Source organism: Acinonyx jubatus, chromosome C2, assembly GCF_027475565.1.
Source record: "Acinonyx jubatus isolate Ajub_Pintada_27869175 chromosome C2, VMU_Ajub_asm_v1.0, whole genome shotgun sequence".
NCBI lineage: Eukaryota > Metazoa > Chordata > Mammalia > Carnivora > Felidae > Acinonyx > Acinonyx jubatus.
In genome coordinates this window covers 71,183,373-71,202,313 of record NC_069384.1, presented here as the reverse complement: position 1 = coordinate 71,202,313, position 18,941 = coordinate 71,183,373, and the positions used below count along the sequence as shown (strand labels likewise).

The window sequence follows — 18,941 nt, the reverse complement described above, 5'->3', positions numbered from 1 at the left end:
ATGTCCACACAAAAACCTATACACAAATGTTCACAGAAGCACTATTTGTCTAACAGTCAAAAAGTGAAAGCAGCCCTATTTCCATTAACAGATGAGTAGATGAATAAAATGTGGTGTACCCATACAATGGAATATTATTTAGCCATAAAAAGAAATGGAAGTATCCATACACACTACAAATCGACCTTGAAAACACTGTGCTAAAATGAAACAAACCAACCACATAAGACATTTTCCATGAATCTACTTACATATCCAGAACAAATTTATAGAAACAGAAAACATATTGGTGGTTGCCTGGGACAAGGGGGGAGCAGTTGGGGTAAAACAAGTGACTGCTATTAGGTGCAAGATTTCTATTTGCGGTAATGCAAACATTAAAAAGTAGTGATGGTTAGGTAACCTTATGAATACAGTTAAAATATATAACACACAAAAACCCCCATTTAAATGTATACCCTTTAAAGGGTGGATTTTATCATAGATGAATTATATTTCATTTTTTTTAATTTAAAGGAAAAGAAGCCATATAGATGCAGAAAGGGAATAACAGAAACAGAGGCAGAGATGGAGGGTTTACTTCTGGTAAAGAAGCTACTCTGAAGAAATTGCTGCAGCCTCCTAGAGTAATTAAAAAAAAAAAAAAAGATTTCTAACAAATGATTTGAAGAATAGAAACATCACTGGAATGATCATACAGCCTTTCAATGGGACAGCTTTCCAGGAGACAAAACTATTTAAAGTCACACTTCTTGCTGTGTTCAGAAAATGAATCATCGTAACTTCAAAGCCATTCCTCCTACATTCTATGCTACTGTTCTTCATATGTGAGAAAAAGACTGATAGTTATCATGTAACAAAACAACAACAACAACAACAAAAACACCGAAAAATAACAGCTGTCTGGATTATGTGTTCTGCTAGTAAAATTTCTATCAGGTGACATAAAAATATGGAAGTAAAAATGTTCAGTTTTTCCTTTAAGAAATTAATGTTCTTGGAGGAAAACAATTTTGAAAATCATTTGTTTCAGGCTTTCACACTCTTATCATAATACCCTAATTCTCAAAATCATCCATGCCTCTCAAAACTTCTAAGTCACTGCAGCCCATGACTTAATCAGTTATTATCCCTAAATGCACTCTCAGCCCCTCCCAGTCTAATCTTCACACTGCAGGGAGCAACCCTGAAGTACATTAAATTTTGTCACTTCAGTGTCCTACTTAAAGGCTTCAAGTGGGATACTGAAGATAAAGCCCAACAATACATGCATGATAAGGTCCCTAACTTTCCAGACTCATTTCTTTGTAGTCTTTCCCTCTACGGGCTTTAAGTTTTATCCATTCTTCCAGTTTTTCTAACGGCCATCTCAGGCCTTCACACATGACCTTCCAGGAAGATTTTTTGTTCACTGAACAGTCATCCTAATTTCCCTGGGACTAGGGAGCTTTCCTGGGACATGGGACTTTCAATACTAAACCCAAGAAAGCCTGTGGCAAACTACAACTGAGTTGGTCAGCCTATTTTCTGTCTACCACCTCCACCTGTCGAGTATTGGCATACAGGTCACTTTCTCAGAAAACCTTCTCTAACATCTCTTCACTCCCATCCCATGTATCTTATTTTATCTCGTTTGTTAACATTCATCACACTGGATTTGCCTTTTTAATGTGTCTTCCCTTACTATGTTATAAACTCCACAAGCACGGATCCATTATTTTGTTGACCACCTCATCACCTAAAATTGTGTCCAGTTCATCTGTTTACACGAGTAATTGCTGAATAAATAAACCAATGAAAGTTTTATCTATGATGGCATCACAGTCAAGTAAAGGTTTTTTCCTTTTTAGGCTAGAAGGGACCCAGCAAAATTTGAAGATACAGTCACTATTCTGTCTTCTTTCAGGTCACTATTCTAGAAAACTAAGACAACTAATTAAACGCTCTATTTATTCTGATCCTCACAACTGATAAAATTGATCTAGGAATCTCACCTTAACAACCATATATATTCAGGATAAGACCAGCAGGACATTAAACAGTCTAAATTCTCACGATTCGATCCCTATTACAAGAATTCCTCAATTTACAACAGATCATATTCCTACTCAGAAGGTAGGATTCCAGGCAAAAGGAACAAGTATGAACATGTAAGTATGATCTAATTTATGGGACAGCAAAGAGACAAGAGGACATATGGCAGCAAGTAGTGAAAGGTCAGACTGTTGAATGGGGCCAAAAAGTCACAGGTGCTGGGCAACTGGGAGCACCAGAAGTTTGAGAGATTTGGTTTTAAGTATTTTTTATTCTTGGGGTGCTTGGGTGGCTCAGGTGATTAAGCATCTAACTCTTGATTTCAGCTCAGGTCATGATCTCTTGAACAATGAGATGGATCCCCGCATTGGGCACCATGTTGACAGTGTGAGCCTGATTGGGATTCTCTCTCTCCATTTCTCTCTGCCCCTCCCCTGCTCACACATGCATACTCTATCAAAATAAACTTTTAAAAAAATGAGTTTAGGGGCACCTGGGTGGCTCAGTCAGTTAAGCATCCAACCTCGGCTCAGGTCATGATCTCAGTCTACGAATTTGAGCCCTGCTCGGGCTCTGTGCTGACAGCTCAGAGCCTGGAGCCTGCTTCAGATTCTGTGTCTCCCTCTCCCTCTGTCCCTCCCCTGCTCACACTCTCTCTCTCTCTCAAAAAAATAAACATTAAAAAAAATTTTAATAGGGGCGCCTGGGTGGCTCAGTCGGTTAAGCGTCTGACTTCAGCTCAACTCATGATCTCGCGGTCCGTGAGTTCAAGCCCCGCATCGGGCTCTGTGCTGACAGCTCAGAGCCTGGATCCTGTTTCAGATTCTGTGTCTCCCTCTCTCTCTGATCCTCCCCCATTCAGGCTCTGTCTCTCTCTGTCTCAAAAATAAATAAATGTTAAAAAAAAAAATTAAAAAAAATTTTAATAAAAAATGAGTTAAAAAAAAACCAAGTATTTTTTATTTTCATCTCTTATTCTCAAAAGTAGTACATGATTATTACAAAAAAACCCAGACCAGAATAAAATCTAAATTCCACTTCCCAGAAAGACCTGTTTTTTATATTTTCATACTAGAAGCAGGGAAATGACACAGTTAAAGGAAAAACACCCTCAGGCTCTCCTAAGTCATTCAAATATTTATTTTGTGCCTACATTGTGTCAGATGCTAGAGATCAAAGATAACTACCATTCAGTGTCCCCTCTGAGCTTGCTGTCAGTGGGAAAAGTAATAACAAGATGACTACTGTGAAGTAAGGTAAGAGCAATAGGGATGAGTGGAATGCAATGGAAAACAGGACCCACAGCTCCCATTCATATGAGTAATGAGGCCAAGAAATCAGACTTGTCTTTTGAAAGATGAGAAGAAATTTGCCAGGCAAGTAAAGAGAGGAAGGTCTCTATACACAGAGGAAGCAGGATGTAAAGAAATGTTGTAGTCTAAATGTGATCCTTTTTTTCTTCCCCCAGGCCTTCACCCAATCACCACACTAAAAAAGTGAAACAATGACCAAGCATGAAAGAAGGGTCAAGACTCAGAAAATGCTTCAAAAAGCCTGTAAGGTAGAGAATGGGGAAGTAAGGAACAACAAAGACTACTTTAAAAAGAAAAAAAGTTTTGGTCACAAACACCAAATAGCAAAAAAAAAAAAAAAAAAAAAAAAGAGCAGGGCAATAAATATATGAAAAGAGAGATGCAAACTGGAACAAGATACCATTTCCTACCATCAAAGTGATAATCTATCAATCTAAAATAAGACCTTTTACTGAAAAATGGCCAATAGCAGACCGATTTTAGTCAATTCCTTGGGTGGTTATCTAAGTTAAACAAAAATTGGAGCCAGCTTATCCTCATAAAAAATGGTATCAAATCAGAAGCCACCCATGTAGTCTATCCCAAATTTCCATGAAAACAATTTATATCAGATCTCTGAAGGATTTCCACTAGCTATAAGGTCAATCTTAACTGAGAAAAGATTCATGACCCAGCCATGCTCTGCTTCATATAAGAAAGTTCAACCATCTGCCTAAAAGAAAATATGAAGATATCTGGTCCTCTCTGCAAGCCACCTTTTATTTAGAGACCCAAAGTCGGCCTCAAACAAACAAACTAATCAGCCAGTCTAGTTAAGCTGTTTCTTGCTATGCAGAGGTGGGTTTTGTGGCAGCCAGCATTCATTTTCCTGTCTGATCTTTCTACATGCATTTAGGAAACTACCATGCAACTTCCAGAAAACAAGCAAGAAGTGTCTATGTGCCTGTGTGTATGTATGTAAGGTTCAGGTGGAGCTGTGTAAGTACAGAGAAACACGGATTGGCGCACGGCTTCCTGGGAGGTATAGTCCTATATAAGCAAAGTGTTGTGTTGTAGGTAGAATGCTAGAATCACAAAGAGCCCTAACAGTGCATATTAGAAACCAGGGTAGGGTAAGATCCCACCAGAACTATCATATTAGATGAGTATCTACTAATCACTGGAACTCAGACTAGGAGCTGTGTTATCTTTCAGCAATACACCTAAGAAGAGGTTTCAACCAGAATCCCAGTCAACTATAGCAAGGATAATTCACAAACATTTCTAACAAATGCATATCTGATACTATATAACTGTTATAATTCAAAGATGAAGAAGCAGAAAATATATTCAACAATTTTTGTTGGTTCCAACAAAAAATAATGTAGCACAAGAGATAATTACCCATCACATAGAAGCAGAGCCTAATTTAGATGGTAAATAACCTCAAGACACAACTAACTTCCAGTTTGGCAAACTCTATGAAACAGGCATATATGGAGAGAAAAGACAATGATAAAACCAGAGTAGAAGAAAAGGGAGTAGGGCAAATTTTTAAAGGATGTAAAGAAGCTAAAATTTCAATAGCAGAAATAAAGCCTACATCGGAAGAGATAAAGGAAAATAAAATGAGTGATAAGGACAAACATTTTGAGAAGCTCATGGAAAAGACAGAAATGATAAGCCAGCCTAATTATTACAAGTATTTTCAAGAAAGAAAACAGAACTAGATCAAAATAACCAAAAACATTTCTGGAAATGAAAAAAGAATGAAGAACAAAGATTATAAGGCACTAACGTATCAGGCAATATTAATGAACATTTATAAAAGATATAATCTGTCAAAACATTTCAGTAAAAAGAAAAATCTTTATCACCACCAGGCACAGGAAGCTCTGAAGCAAGATGATTAATGCAAGACAACACAGAACGACACCTACAGAACTTGAGGATGTTAGTGATCTAGTAATTATTAAATATGTCTTCTAGTTACTCTTACTAAAAATATTAGCTGAAAATTCTGGTTGACATACATGATCAATCAACTTAAATGTTAAGGCAGAAAATTGGTTGGGGTGCCTGGCTGGCTCAGTCGGTTAAGTGTCCAACTCTTGATTTCGGCTCAGGTCATGATCTCACAGTTCGTGAGTCTGAGCCCCACATGGGACTCTGCGCTGACAGCACAGAGCCCACTTGGCATTCTCTCTCTCCTCTTCTCTCTCTCTCAAAAGTAAACATTAAAAAAAAAAATTACAGAAAATTGGCAATGAGCACCAACTCCATTTAAACAAAACTTAAAGAATTTGTGTTAACATTCAATGTAATTACTAAGAGAAAAGTCTTGAAAGATAAGTTAAAAACATGAAATGGGTAAAAAATATACTAACTATATGAAGTTCCAAGCTCACCATAGAGTGAAAACACAGATAAAGTGAAAGTGGATTAAGAGTTGAGAAGCTAAAAAAAAAAAAAAAAAAGAGTTGAGAAGCTAGTCTTCTAATATAGAAGGAGTCAAAGTATAATTTTCTTTTTCAGACTGAAAAAGCAGATAGGTTTATTTTTTTAACCTAGATTTACACTTGAATTCATATAAACTATAAAATAGTGGACTTAAAAACAGGATGTATAAATTCCAAATATCTGAGATAAAAGCAACCCAAATATAATTTACAATGCAAAAGACAGAAAATATCAACAGACAACTGGATAAACAAAATATGGTATACAGCTGGCCCTTGAACAACACAGGTTTGAACTGTGCACTATATGCCAGTTTTTTGATATAGTACAGTACAATAGATATGTTTTCCTTATGATTTCCTTTGTAACATTTTCTTTTATCTTCCTTTATAAGAATATAGATATATAATACATTTAATGTGTAAATTATGTGTTAATCATTGTTTATGTTATTTGTAAGGCTTCCAGTTAACAGTAGGGTATTATTAGTGGTTAAGGCTTCTGGTCAACAGTAGGGCATTAGTGGTTAAATTTTGGGAGAGTCAAAAGTGAGATGCAAACTGTGTATAGGGGGTTGACACCTCTAATCCCCATATTGTTCGAGGGTCAAGTATATATATACAATGGAGTATAAATAGCCTTAAAACAGAATGAAGTACCAATCCATGCTATACATGGCATGTGAAATAAGCCAGACACAAAAGGACAAATATTGTATGATTCCACTTATATGAATCATCTAGAATAGGCAAAATCATAAAAGACATAAAGTAGATCACAGATAGGTTACTAAGGATTGCGGGTAGGGAGGAATGGGGAGTTAGTGTTTAATGAGTATAAGAGATTCAGTTGGGGAAGATGAGATGAATGGTGATGATGGGTGTACAAAATGTACATGTACTTAATGTCAAAGATTTATATAAAGTGGTCAAGACGGTAATTTTATCTTATGTGTATTTTACAACAATTAAAGCAGCAATTAATCATTAAAAACAAAAGCATTAAAAATAAAATAATAGAAACACACCCAACATAATTCATTATGACAATAAACTAACTTTAAGCATTTACCTTGAATTAAAACAAAAACAAACCACATGTAATTTAAAAGAGACACAGCTAGGGGTGCCTGGTTGGCTCAGTTGGTGAAGCATCCAACTTTTGATCTCTGGGTCATTGAGTTCGAGCCTACTTTAAAGGAAAAAAGAAAAAGAAAAAAAAAAGGAGACACAACTAAAACAAAATGGCACGGAATGAGAAAGCTGGGTAATTTATTGAACAAAGAAATTTAGGACAGACAGGAATTTAAGTAAAATACAAGACTCAGAAAGCAGGGTGATTATTTTTGATTAAGTGCAATCTATAATGAAGATCTTTAGCAGTAGAGAACTTACACATGCATCAAATAATACTGCATCAGAATACATGATAAAAATCATTAGAGTTGAGAGAATGAGAAGACAAGCCACAGACTGGAGAAAAATACCTGCAAAAGAAACATCTGATATATAAAGGACAGTTAATGAATATATACAAAGAACCCTTAAAACTCAACAATATAAAAATTAACAATCCAATTTAAAATGGGCCTAAGATCTGAAGAGGTACTTTACCAAAAATGATACAGAGATGGAAAAGCAGCATGTAAAAAGATGCTCAGGGCACCTGGATGGCTCAGTCGGTTAAGCATCTGACTTTTTTTGTGTGGGAGAGAGAGAAAAATGCAAGTAGGGGAGGGGTGGAAGTGGGCCCACACTAACAACAGAGAACCCAATGTAGGGCTTGAACTCACAAACCATGAGATCATGACCTGGGCCAAAGTCTGATGCTCAACTGACTGAACCACCCAGGTGCCCCAAAGCATCCAACTCTTGATTTTGGCTCAGGTCATGACCTCATGGTTTCATGAGTTTGAGCCCCAGGTCAGACTCTGCTTTGACAGCTTGAAGCCTGCTTAGGAGTCTCCCTTTTTCCCCTCTCTCTCTGCCCCTCTCCCAACTCACGTTCTGTCTCTCAAAATAAATAAACTTAAAAAAAAAAAAAGAAAACAGATGCTCAACATCAATCATTAGAGTACTGCAAATCAAAACAATGAGATACCACTACATACACCTATTAAAATAGCTAAAGTCTAAAACACTAACAACATCAAATGCTCATGAGGATGTTGGGCAACAGGAACCCTCACCTACTGTTGGTTGAAAAGCAACATGGTATAGACACTTTGAAAAACAATTTAAAGGCTCCTTACAAAAATAAATATACTCTTACCATACAATCCAGCAATTGTGCTCCCTGGTATTTACTCAAATCAGCTGAAAACTTCTATCCATACAAAAACCAAATACAGGAGCACCTGGATGGCTCAGTTGGTTCAGTGACCAACTCTTGGTTTCAACTCAGTTTGGGTTCAAGCTCGGTGTCAAGTTCTGTGTTGACAGCACAGAGCCTGCTTGGGATTCTTCCTCTCTCCTGTCCCTCCCCTGCTTATGCTCTGTCTCTCTCAAAATAAGTAAATAAATACACACAGATGTTTATAGCAACTCTATAAATGACAAATGTGAAAGCGACTGAGATATCCTTCAGCAGGTAAATGAATAAACAAACTGTAGTACATCCAATGGAATAATATTCAGTGCTAAAAATGAATGAGCTATTAAGCCATGAAAAGATATGAAGGAAACTTAAATGCATATTCCAAGTTGAAAAGGTTACGTACTATATGATTCCAATTATAGGATATTCTGGAAAAGGCAACATTATGGAGACTGTAGAAGCACCAGTGGTTGCCAGGAATTAGGGAGAAGGGAGGGATACATGGGTGGAACACAGACGATTTTTAGGGTTGGGAAACTGTTCTGTTTTTCTGATGGATACATTTCATTATCCACCATTTGTCCACACCCATTGAATGTACAATATCAAGAGTGAACTCTGATGTAAACTATGGACTTTGTTTGATGTGTCCATGTTGGTTCATTAATTATAACAAATATACCACACATGGCAAGATATTGACTGTCGGGGAAGGAGTGCTGGCAGTACAGGGGAGCTTAGGGTATATGGCAACTCTGTATTCTTTACTCAATTTTGCCACGAACCTAAAATTGATATATAAAGTCTATTAACTTAAATATTAAAAATCATTAGAAATGAAAGAAACCGACAACCAACCAACATGTACTTACTGCAAGCTCATGTGTTCTAAGTAGAATAGCAAAGTAACAGAGAAACAAGAAAAAGAAACCAAATAACTTCAGATGAAAGTGCTATAAAGAAAGACAAAAAGGGATGCCTGGCTGGCTCAGTCAGTAGAGTATGTGAATCTTAATCTCGGGGTCCTGAGCTCAAGCCCCACATTGGGCATGGAGCCTACTGTTAAAAACCAAACCAAACAAAACAAAACAAGACACAGAAGGGCAAGAAGACAGATACCAAGTGGGCTAGGTGGGGACTATTTTAGTAGACTGATCAGGTAAGGCCCCTTCAAAACAGTAATGTATGAAGATTCAGGCAGAAGAAACAAAAATGTAAAAGTCCCAACGTGAAAATAAGGCTCTTAAAAACAATGCTACCCTGTCAGTCTTTGACATATTAAGATTTAAAAATTAATGAAGACTAAATTTTATAATTAATAAGAACTATTAAGAAGGAATAATAAACCAAATAAGAGAATTTGAATAAAGTTTTACATATATACTCTGAAAACAGAAAGTGGTTTTTTTTTTTGTTAAAGCTTATCTACTTTGAAAGAGAGAGTGCCAGGGAGCAGGGGAGGGGCAGAGCGAGGGAGAGAGAATCCCAAGCAGGCTCCACACTGTCAGCGCAGAGCCTGATATGGGCTCAAACTCACAAACTGTGAGACCAACTGAGCCACTTAGGTACCCAAACAGAAAATGTTTTTAAGTTTCACAGAACATTCACCAAATTGGATTATCCTTTAAATCATACACACATGCACAAAACTCTCAGTAAATTAAAAAAATATTTTTTTTAAATTTTAAAGTAGGCCTCACATCCAGCAGAGAGTCCAACATGGGGCTTGAACTCATGACCCTGAGATCAAGACCTGAGCTAAGATCAAGAGTTAGACACTTAACCGACTGAGCCACCCAGGTGCCCCAGTAAATCTTAAAAAATAATTTAAAAGACTATAAAAACAGAGTGAATAGAACTGTCCTAAATATCACTTGAGTCAAAGAGGAAATCAAACTAGAGCTACTATTTGGAAAGTAATGAATATAAGAACATGATTCATGTAAATTTTAGAGTGCAGCCAAAGCAGTCCTCAAAAGCAAATTAAGAGCATCAATGCTTTCATTATTAAAAAAAAAAAAGAGGAACTAAGAACTTGAGTAGAAAAAGCTCAAAAAAAAAAAAAAAAAAAGAAGAAGATCAAAATGAGAAAAGTAGAAATCAGGAAATCAGAAAACCAAAAGAATTCACCTCAAAGTTGGTTATTAAAAACAACTAAGTAGACAAACATCAAATCAAGAATCATAGAAAGAAATCAAATCAAGAAAAATAACAAAATCACTAATAAAAAGGTAGAAATACCAGATTTTAATTATAACATATTACATACATCCATATAACAAATTTGAAAATCTTAAAAATATAAAATGGGAAAATACAAATTATCAAAACTGACTCATGAAAAAGAAAGGATTCCTCAAGATTCTACAGAACTAACTATGTAAGTTACCATGTGGCCTGTATACTATTAAACTAAATTTCTGAGATTCTTTTCTACTCTTTCAATAAATTCTACACATTTGACTAATATGAGTGGGGTTTTGGTTCCTCATAACATGTCCCTTTGGATACCTTTGGCTATTAGCAAATTTATGATATGTACACTTATTTGTAGTTAAAAGAAGGAAAACCTTATCAACACCTAAAAAGTGTCATAAAAACATCTGCTAAAATTCAGAAGCCATTCCTATTGTTGTAAGGTAGGAACAGAATAAAATAACACTATTTCTCTAAAACCAACAGTTGCCACCATCCTTAATTGTAAAAATACCAGAGACATTCTAAGAATGACAATTATTACCTCTCTTCTTTAAAAAAATTTTTAAACATTTTTTTAAGTTTATTTATTTTGAGAGAGAGAGAGAGGGAGAGAGCACCAGCAATGGAGGGGCAGAAAGAGAAAGAGGAAATAAGTTACACATTCAGCAATAGGAAAAGAATACAGCACAGCTGTACAATGGAATGTTAGGCAAACATTAAAAAACGATCTTTTTTTTTTTTTTTTAATGTTAATTCATCTTTGAGAGACAGAGCATGAGCGGGGAAGGGGCAGAGAGGGAGACACAGAATCCGAAGGAGGCTCCAGGCTCTGAGCTGTCAGCACAGAGCCCGATGCCAGGCTCCAACTCACGAACTGCGAAATCATGACCTGAGCTGAAGTCGGACGCTCAACCGACTGAGCCACCCAGGCGCCCCACATTAAAAAATGATCTTAAGAACAAAGGGAAATGTTCAAGATTTAGCAAGATAACAAATTATAAAAACCAGGATTCCAATTTTATAAAAGTAACTGTTCTCACACACATATATATGTACGTGTATACATGTGTGTGTATACATATATATATATATAACTGTTCTCACACATATATAGGTACGTGTATACATGTGTATATATATATGTGTGTATGTATATGTGTGTATATATATTTGTGTGTGTATGTATACATACATATATAGTGGCAGGAAGCATAACAAAATATCAACAGTATTTTGATATCCATACATAATGGAATAAGGGGTTAAAAAAAAGCAACTTTATTCTTTTCAAGTATTTAATCAGGAAGGTGAAAAAAGTTCAGTAAGAATTTACAATTTACAATAGAGATACTGTATCAAACATTTAGTTCTATTTCCACTATTATATGTGCCAATGTGACTTTTCCCTTCTTTAATAATTTACTCTTTAGAGCACCTGAAATTTTCTTTAAATGCTTTACCCACCTTTTGCTGCTCATATTTTTATTATATAATAATTTTGTTTTGTTCACAAGCCTATAAATTAAGAACAGAAATTAAAAATTTCAAAGCTGAGAATACACCTTAAAATCACCTTGTCCTAATGAAATAAAAGGCCAAAATGAAACCTTCTAGCTTTCCAGAACCTATTAAATAAACATTCACATGAAAAAACATTACCAATAGCTTGATCAGAAAGATGTGAGGAAGAACTCAGTAGTGCAAGCTAAAAGTGCTCTGCATGCATATGTACACGTAGCACTTAAAAAATTTTTTTGGGGGGGCGCCTGGGTGGCTCAGTCGGTTAGGCATCCAACTTTGGCTCAGGTCATGATCTCACGGCTCAGGAGTTCAAGGCCCGCCTCGGGCTCTGTGCTGACAGCTTGGAGCCTGGAGCCTGCTTTGGATTCTGTGTCTCCCTCTCTCTCTGCCCCTCCCCCTCTTGTGCTCTGTCTCTCTCTGTCTCTCAAAGATGAATAAATGTAAAAAAAAAAAAAAAAAATTTTTAAGTTTATTTATTTTTGAGAGAGAGTGTGCGCACAAGCAGGGGAGGGGCAAAGAGAAGAAGAGACAGAATCCCATGAGGATGGGGGGCGTGAACTCATGAACTGTGAAATCATGACCTGAACTGAGATCAGAAGTCAGATGCTTAACTGACTGCGCCACCCAGGGGCTCCAGTACATGTATTACTTTTAACTAACACTAGTGGGTTCTTCCTTACACCTCCCTCTTTGATTAGTTTCAACTGGCAAAAATTGAGAAATAACTCTCATTTCTAGATGAATAACTCAGGCTTTCCCCACACTGCAAATAAAGATTATGGATTAACATGTTAAGAAAATATATAAGAACAATAAGAATACCTAAACCAGAGTGGAGCTCAAGAAAAACTGCCAAAGAGAGCTACACACACAGGTGGAAATTTGAAGGATGAGGATGAAATCAGTAGAGGACAAAAGATGGGGATAAAAGGGCTTTTTGGTTGTTTGTTTGTTTGCTTTTCAGATGTGATGCTTACAATAAAACCATTACAATATTACACCCTGAATCTCTATAATCCATTTTCACAGCAACCTAAAACTCCTAAAATTTTTTCTATGCCCATATTTCACTTCAATAGCCAAGCTATTTTACATTGTTAAAACTCTTCCTTACCCCTATTGTGCACAGACACTAATTCCAGAAGGATAGTACAACAATTATTATTTTTTTAAAGTTTTATATATTTAAGTAAACTCTACACGTAACATGGGGCTCAAACTCATGACCCCAAGATCAAGAGTTGCATGCTCCTCCAACTGAGGCAGCCAGGCACCCCAATACAACAATTAAGAAGAATGTTTTTGATAAACATGCAATGGGAAAGGGCTTAAACAGAAAGTAAAAGATTATTATCTATCATGTATGAAAAGCTTCGACAATTCAATAAAGAAGTATAGATTGATATAGCCTTTTAGGATGGCAATTTGGCATCAATCAAAACTTAAAATGCACACTTAAAAATCTTATTTAAGGAAATATTTGTGTATACACACATGTGCACAAAGATATAGTAAGTTCACTAAGGCTCCAGTTTTACTTGCTGAAAATTGAGAATACAGACTGTCCCTGACTTCTCATGGTTCAACTTACAGTTTTTTGACTTTACGATGGTATGAAAGTGAAGTTTCTACATTCAGTAGGAACCATATTTTGAATTTTGCTCTTTTCCTGGGCTGGCAATATGCAGTACCACACTGTCTTATGACACTGGGCAGTAGCTGCAAGCAGCAGCTCCCAGTCAGCCACGTGATCAAGAGGATAAACAACTGAAATACTTAAAACCATTCTGTTTTTCACTTTCAGTATACTATTCAATAAAGTGCATAAGATATTCAACACCTTAGTATAAAACAGGCATTGTGTTAGAGGGGTCTGCCCAACTGTAGGCTAACCTAAGTGTTCTGAGCTCATTTAAGGTAGGCTAGACTGAGCTATAATGCTTTGGCGTACAATGTTTTCAACTTTCAGTGGGTTTATTGAGACAAAACCCCATTGTAAGTTGATGAAGATCTGCACAGTAGTCTTCTCTTACCCACGGTTTCTCTTTCCACAGTTTCAGTTGCCAGCAGTCTAACCGCAGTCCTGGATCCTACTACCGAGGTTTGGTCAGAAGGTCAGTAATAGCCTATCACTACATCACAGTGTCTACCTACACCATTCACCTCACTTCATCTCATCATATAGGCATTTTATCATCACATCATCACAAGAAATGTTAGTAGAATCCAATGAGATATTTTGAGATATACCACATTCACATAACTTTTATTATAGCATATTGTAATAACTGTTCTACTGTATTATCAGTTATTGTTGTTAATCTCTTACTGTGCCTAAATGATAAACTAACTTTACCACAGATATGTATACATGGGAAAAAACATAGTATATATAAGGTTCAGCCTATCCCTGGTTTCGGGAATCCACTGGAGGTCTTGGTACGTATCCTCCATGGATAAGGGAGGACCACTGTAACATAAATTACCATGAATAAAGTGCAACCATACAACAGACTACACCATGACTGTTAAAAAGATGAAGTACAGCTGTGTGTATTGGGATGGAAAAGATTATATAATGACCAGATCTTTTATTTTAAAAAAATTGGTTAAACCCACAAACATAATGCTTATTCCTAACTTCATAAAGAAAACAAAATTGTTAGCAGGGGTACCTGTAGGGAATGGGACTAGAAAGTGAGGAAAGAGTAATGTTCATTTTTTTTTTTATTGTAAATAATTGAGTTTTTTTTTTTTAATTTTTTTTTCAACGTTTATTTATTTTTGGGACAGAGAGAGACAGAGCATGGGGGGAGGGGCAGAGAGAGAGGGAGACACAGAATCGGAAACAGGCTCCAGGCTCTGAGCCATCAGCCCAGAGCCTGACGCGGGGCTCGAACTCCCGGACTGCGAGATCGTGACCTGGCTGAAGTCGGACGCTTAACCGACTGCGCCACCCAGGCGCCCCAATAATTGAGTTGTTTTTGAGAGAGAGAAAGAGAGAGAGAAGGAGAGAGGGAGGGAGGGAATGCGAGCGGGGGAGGGGCAGAGAGGGAGACACTGAATCTGAAGCAGGCTCTAGGCACTGCTCAAACTCATGGTCCGCGAGATCATGACCTGAGCCGAAGTCAGACGCTCAACCAACTGAGCCACCCAGAGTTGCTGGAACCTTTTATAAAAAGCAAAAACCGCTTCTGGAATTTAAAAATAAGGGAAAAAGCACTAGTCTGTTATGATGGTTATTTGAGGCTAAAGTGATTTTTGTCCTGTTTCTTAACAATCTTCACTACTCTCCAAATTTTCTATGAGAAATATACATACTTTTTAAAATCTGAAAAGCATGTACTTAGAAAACCTATATTTTATATCTGTGGCAAAACTTTTCCCAAAAAATAATTTTAACAGTTATGGTTTCAGAAACTTGGTCCTGAGATTCCAACCTCTTCCAGAAAGCATTCTTAAACTTAAGTTTGGGAGCTTGTTACAGAAGAAATTAAATGTAAAGCCTATTTTCGAATGGAATATTAACTAACCTCTATAAACGACTTAAGTACTACATTCACAAAGTACTTTACCTGCATTATCTCATTTACTTTAAATAGCCCCATGAAATTTGTATTATATGATTATTACTATCAATCCCCATTTTACAGATGAAGAAAACCAAATCTTGAAAAGAGAACATATGTTACCCAGAGTCAACTAGAAGAGCCAAGATTCAAACCCAGGTCTCCAGCATCTAACTGTCTGAGATACATGAAATGGTAAGTGCTAATGTACCTCAGAGATAATAATAGGCTAGTACTCTGAAATCCTGCAGGAATGTTCAGAATGACTATTCTTAAATAGGTTAGTGATCCTAAAATGAAGAAGCAGTGAAAATTCTGATCACAGAAGAAAACAATCAGTACTTCTTCAAAGCCAAGGGGGCTATTTTTTCTTCTTTCAGTTTCTACCAAGGTACCAGAAGGATACAAGGGACAACCGAGGTTTGTCAGCAACTTAACCAGCCCTCTGACTGGCCTCGAATTAGCTCTCTAACTGGGAGGGCTTTTGAAAACAAACATCAGAATCCCAAAGGCTTAAAGCCTTCAACAAGGTCCAGTTTCAAGTTTTAATCAAAAGAAACATACTTGAATATTAGAATTATCAATATTGACAGAATAAACATAAGGATTTAAAAGTACCTACTTATTTTAGTCTATATGAACAAGTTCTCTTTTAAAAAAAAAAAATAACTGAAAGTTTATCCTTAGTTACCTGAACAAGTTCTAAGTTTTTTTCTTTAAAAAAGTATACTAAAAAAGAAATATACACCACTGTTAATCACGTCTACTTGGAAACCTGCCTATCATAAAGATCAGAGAACCATAGGAACCCCAATTCATTTGTTTAGTAGATACACCTCAAGTACAAACTTACCATTACTTTACAATTTTAGGTTTGCAAGGTTAGTAATGAATGTCACAAAGTCGAGAAGAGTAACTCTCCTTTTGAATAATGGTAAACCAGGAATCAAGGCCCTAAGGGAAGAGGAATAAGGAACTCTTCCTTGGTAAAAATTATCTGCTTATAGGGGCACCTGGGTGGCTGAATCAACTGAGCGTTGGACTTTGGCTCAGGTCACGATCTCACAGATCTCACAGATCTCACAGTTCATGAGTTTGAGCCCCATAGCAGGCTCTGTGCTGACAGCTCAAAACCTGGAGCCTGCTTCTGATTCTGTGTCTCCCTCTCTCTCTGCCCACCCACCCCTCAAAATAAATAAATATTAAAAAAAAAAACCAACTATCTGCTTATAGAAACTGGCAGAAAAGCTGGCATTATACACCAAATTATACACTCTATCATTTTTATACCTGCAACAAGACCTCTCAATTAAGTTAAGGACAACTGACATCAAATGATGACAGCATTAAGGCTCAGTACTAACACTTAGGTAAAAATGGAGTATTTAATGAAAACAAAATTCGCTGAATTTACATCAACCACTTTCAACAAAACCTGGAAGTAGGCTTAATACCTACATATATTACAGTTCAAAAACATTTTAAGGTTCATTTTTCCCAATGTACATCAGTGTTCTTGTATAATTAATAGCTAGAAAGATTTAAAAGCCAAGGACGAAAGAATTGCCTTAAATCAATACCCTTAATAGCTTAATAGAACATGAACAAAGCTTTCCACTTATAAGTGTGTATATAATATGTGTATGCGTGTGTATATACATATACACACATAAAAAACATTTAGAAGTTAGTATGAGTGTGTTTTACCAATGCCACAGAGTTTCTGGCAGAGTTGACAAGTTGTAACCTGCTTCAAAAATTACTGTTCACTGCCTTCAACCCAATCTAATTTTATTTAATGTTATTTTTTTGGATAACTCTACAAAACTAAACCCCCCCCCAAGCAAATTCTTGTACATTTCAATATCCTGCCTACTTATAAGAGCGGAAGAGTCTAACAGAGCAGGGGAAAAAACGTGACGTGCACAACCTTGATCCAAAACACAGTTCGTCGGAGTCTAATTTTAGGCCTAACCATTTTGATTGTCTTTTACAGAGGTTAAAAAGAAAAAAACAACTATAGATCACTTTTAAAGGAGAAATGAAATAACTATCAATGGAAGTTGTACATGATTTATCAAAGAGGAAACAAATCACGCTCACAATTGCCTAGAGTATTCCAATTAAAATGAAGATACAAGGAGGATATAGCCCCACACCAACCGACAACAGAAATTATTACTTTTCATACTTTAATTCTGGGATGACTTTAAAGAAATACTGAAAAGGCTGAGTCCACCGAGGATGTTGCAGCAATGTCGTATGTGTCTTGATTTAAAGAAAGCCAAACATGGTGAAAAGCCAACCTTCACCTAAATTACCTAAAGAAGCAAATATTCACCTCCTGGCTGAAGATCAAACAAGAATCACGAGAAGACCCAAAAGTTCGGTTGTTAGGTGAGGCCCTCAAACTCTCGGAAAACTATGTTTCTACCAATACGAAATATGGAAGAGATTTCACACTGTAGTTTAGAAAAGAGTAAAGGGACTAGAGACCATATATGCCTAAGCAATGAAACTATGATGACCAGAGAGGTAGCAAGGAGGAGCTGGGACTCAGGAAAAATCATCGAGGACTAAAACCTGAGTCGTTAGGTCGAACACTAAAGTAAACTGAGAACAGGAGGAAGCTGAAAGGCTAGGGAAGGGAGACCGAGAGTGGGCAGAGCCTGTGGCGCGACACGGCCCTGGGCAGGGTTGGGTCCAGGAAGAGTCAGACTTCGCCACCCCAGCAAGCTTCCCATTTCGGGCTGAAGCCGAAGAAAACAGCCCTAGGGAGCAGACAATGAGCCACCGCCCCGGGAGCCACGGCTCCAGGCACGCAGGTGGCGGCTGCCCCGGCGCTGCTCCGAGCAGGTAGGCTGCCGCGGGCCGCTGGCGCCGGCCAGGCCGCGGAGAAAGAAGGAGGAAGAGAGCGACGGCCCGCGTCCCGGCCCGCCTGCACACTTACCCCAGGCGAGGGAAGGTCCCCGCCCCAGCGAGGCGCCTCGGTCCGAGCTCCCGGCGGGCTCTGGAACCGCCCCGGGCAAGCGCAAGGCGCAGGGCAGGCAGGGAGGGAGGGGGAAGCGGGGCGGGAAGACGAGCCGCGCCGGAGCGCAGCCGCTGCTACCGCAAGGCCGAGCGGCAGCCGAGCCCCGCGGGCGCCGGGAGGGGAGGATAGGGAGCCTTCGGCAATGGCGACGGCCCGGGCCAGAGGGGAAGCGGAACAACCGCCGCCGCTGCGCGTGGCCACAACCCTGGGGGAGGGTGACGGCGGGGAGCGGGTAGGGGCGGGGCCAGAACTCCGCCCCCTCGCCGGCCCAAGCACCGAGCTCCACGGGGTGGAGACCGGCACCACCTCCCGCTGGGCGGGCTCGCCCGGGGCTGCTGGGAGTCGTAGTTTGGAGACGTGCAGTCTGCTTTTCTCGCCTTTCTCTTTCTTTTTTTGGGGACGGGGTTTAGGGAATATTCTTTAAACTGAGAAGGAGAGCCAGTTCCTCGTTTAACTTAGCATGGTCTCCAGTCAGGTCTGTGCCAACCAAAGATGCTTGACTGACACTGCTGTTACATA

The 18,941-nt window shown here is 38.1% G+C and overlaps 1 protein-coding gene across 1 annotated transcript in view; it reads right to left on the bottom strand.

Moving 5' to 3' along the window:
- PAK2 (p21 (RAC1) activated kinase 2) overlaps positions 1–18,480 on the bottom strand; it is a 93,225-nt gene extending 74,745 nt beyond the window's left edge. The window contains exon 1 of the mRNA XM_027061119.2: positions 18,342–18,480. The gene's annotated coding sequence lies outside the window, so the exon portion shown is untranslated. The remainder of the gene's footprint in view (positions 1–18,341) is intronic.
- Between the last annotated feature and the right edge of the window lie 461 nt (positions 18,481–18,941).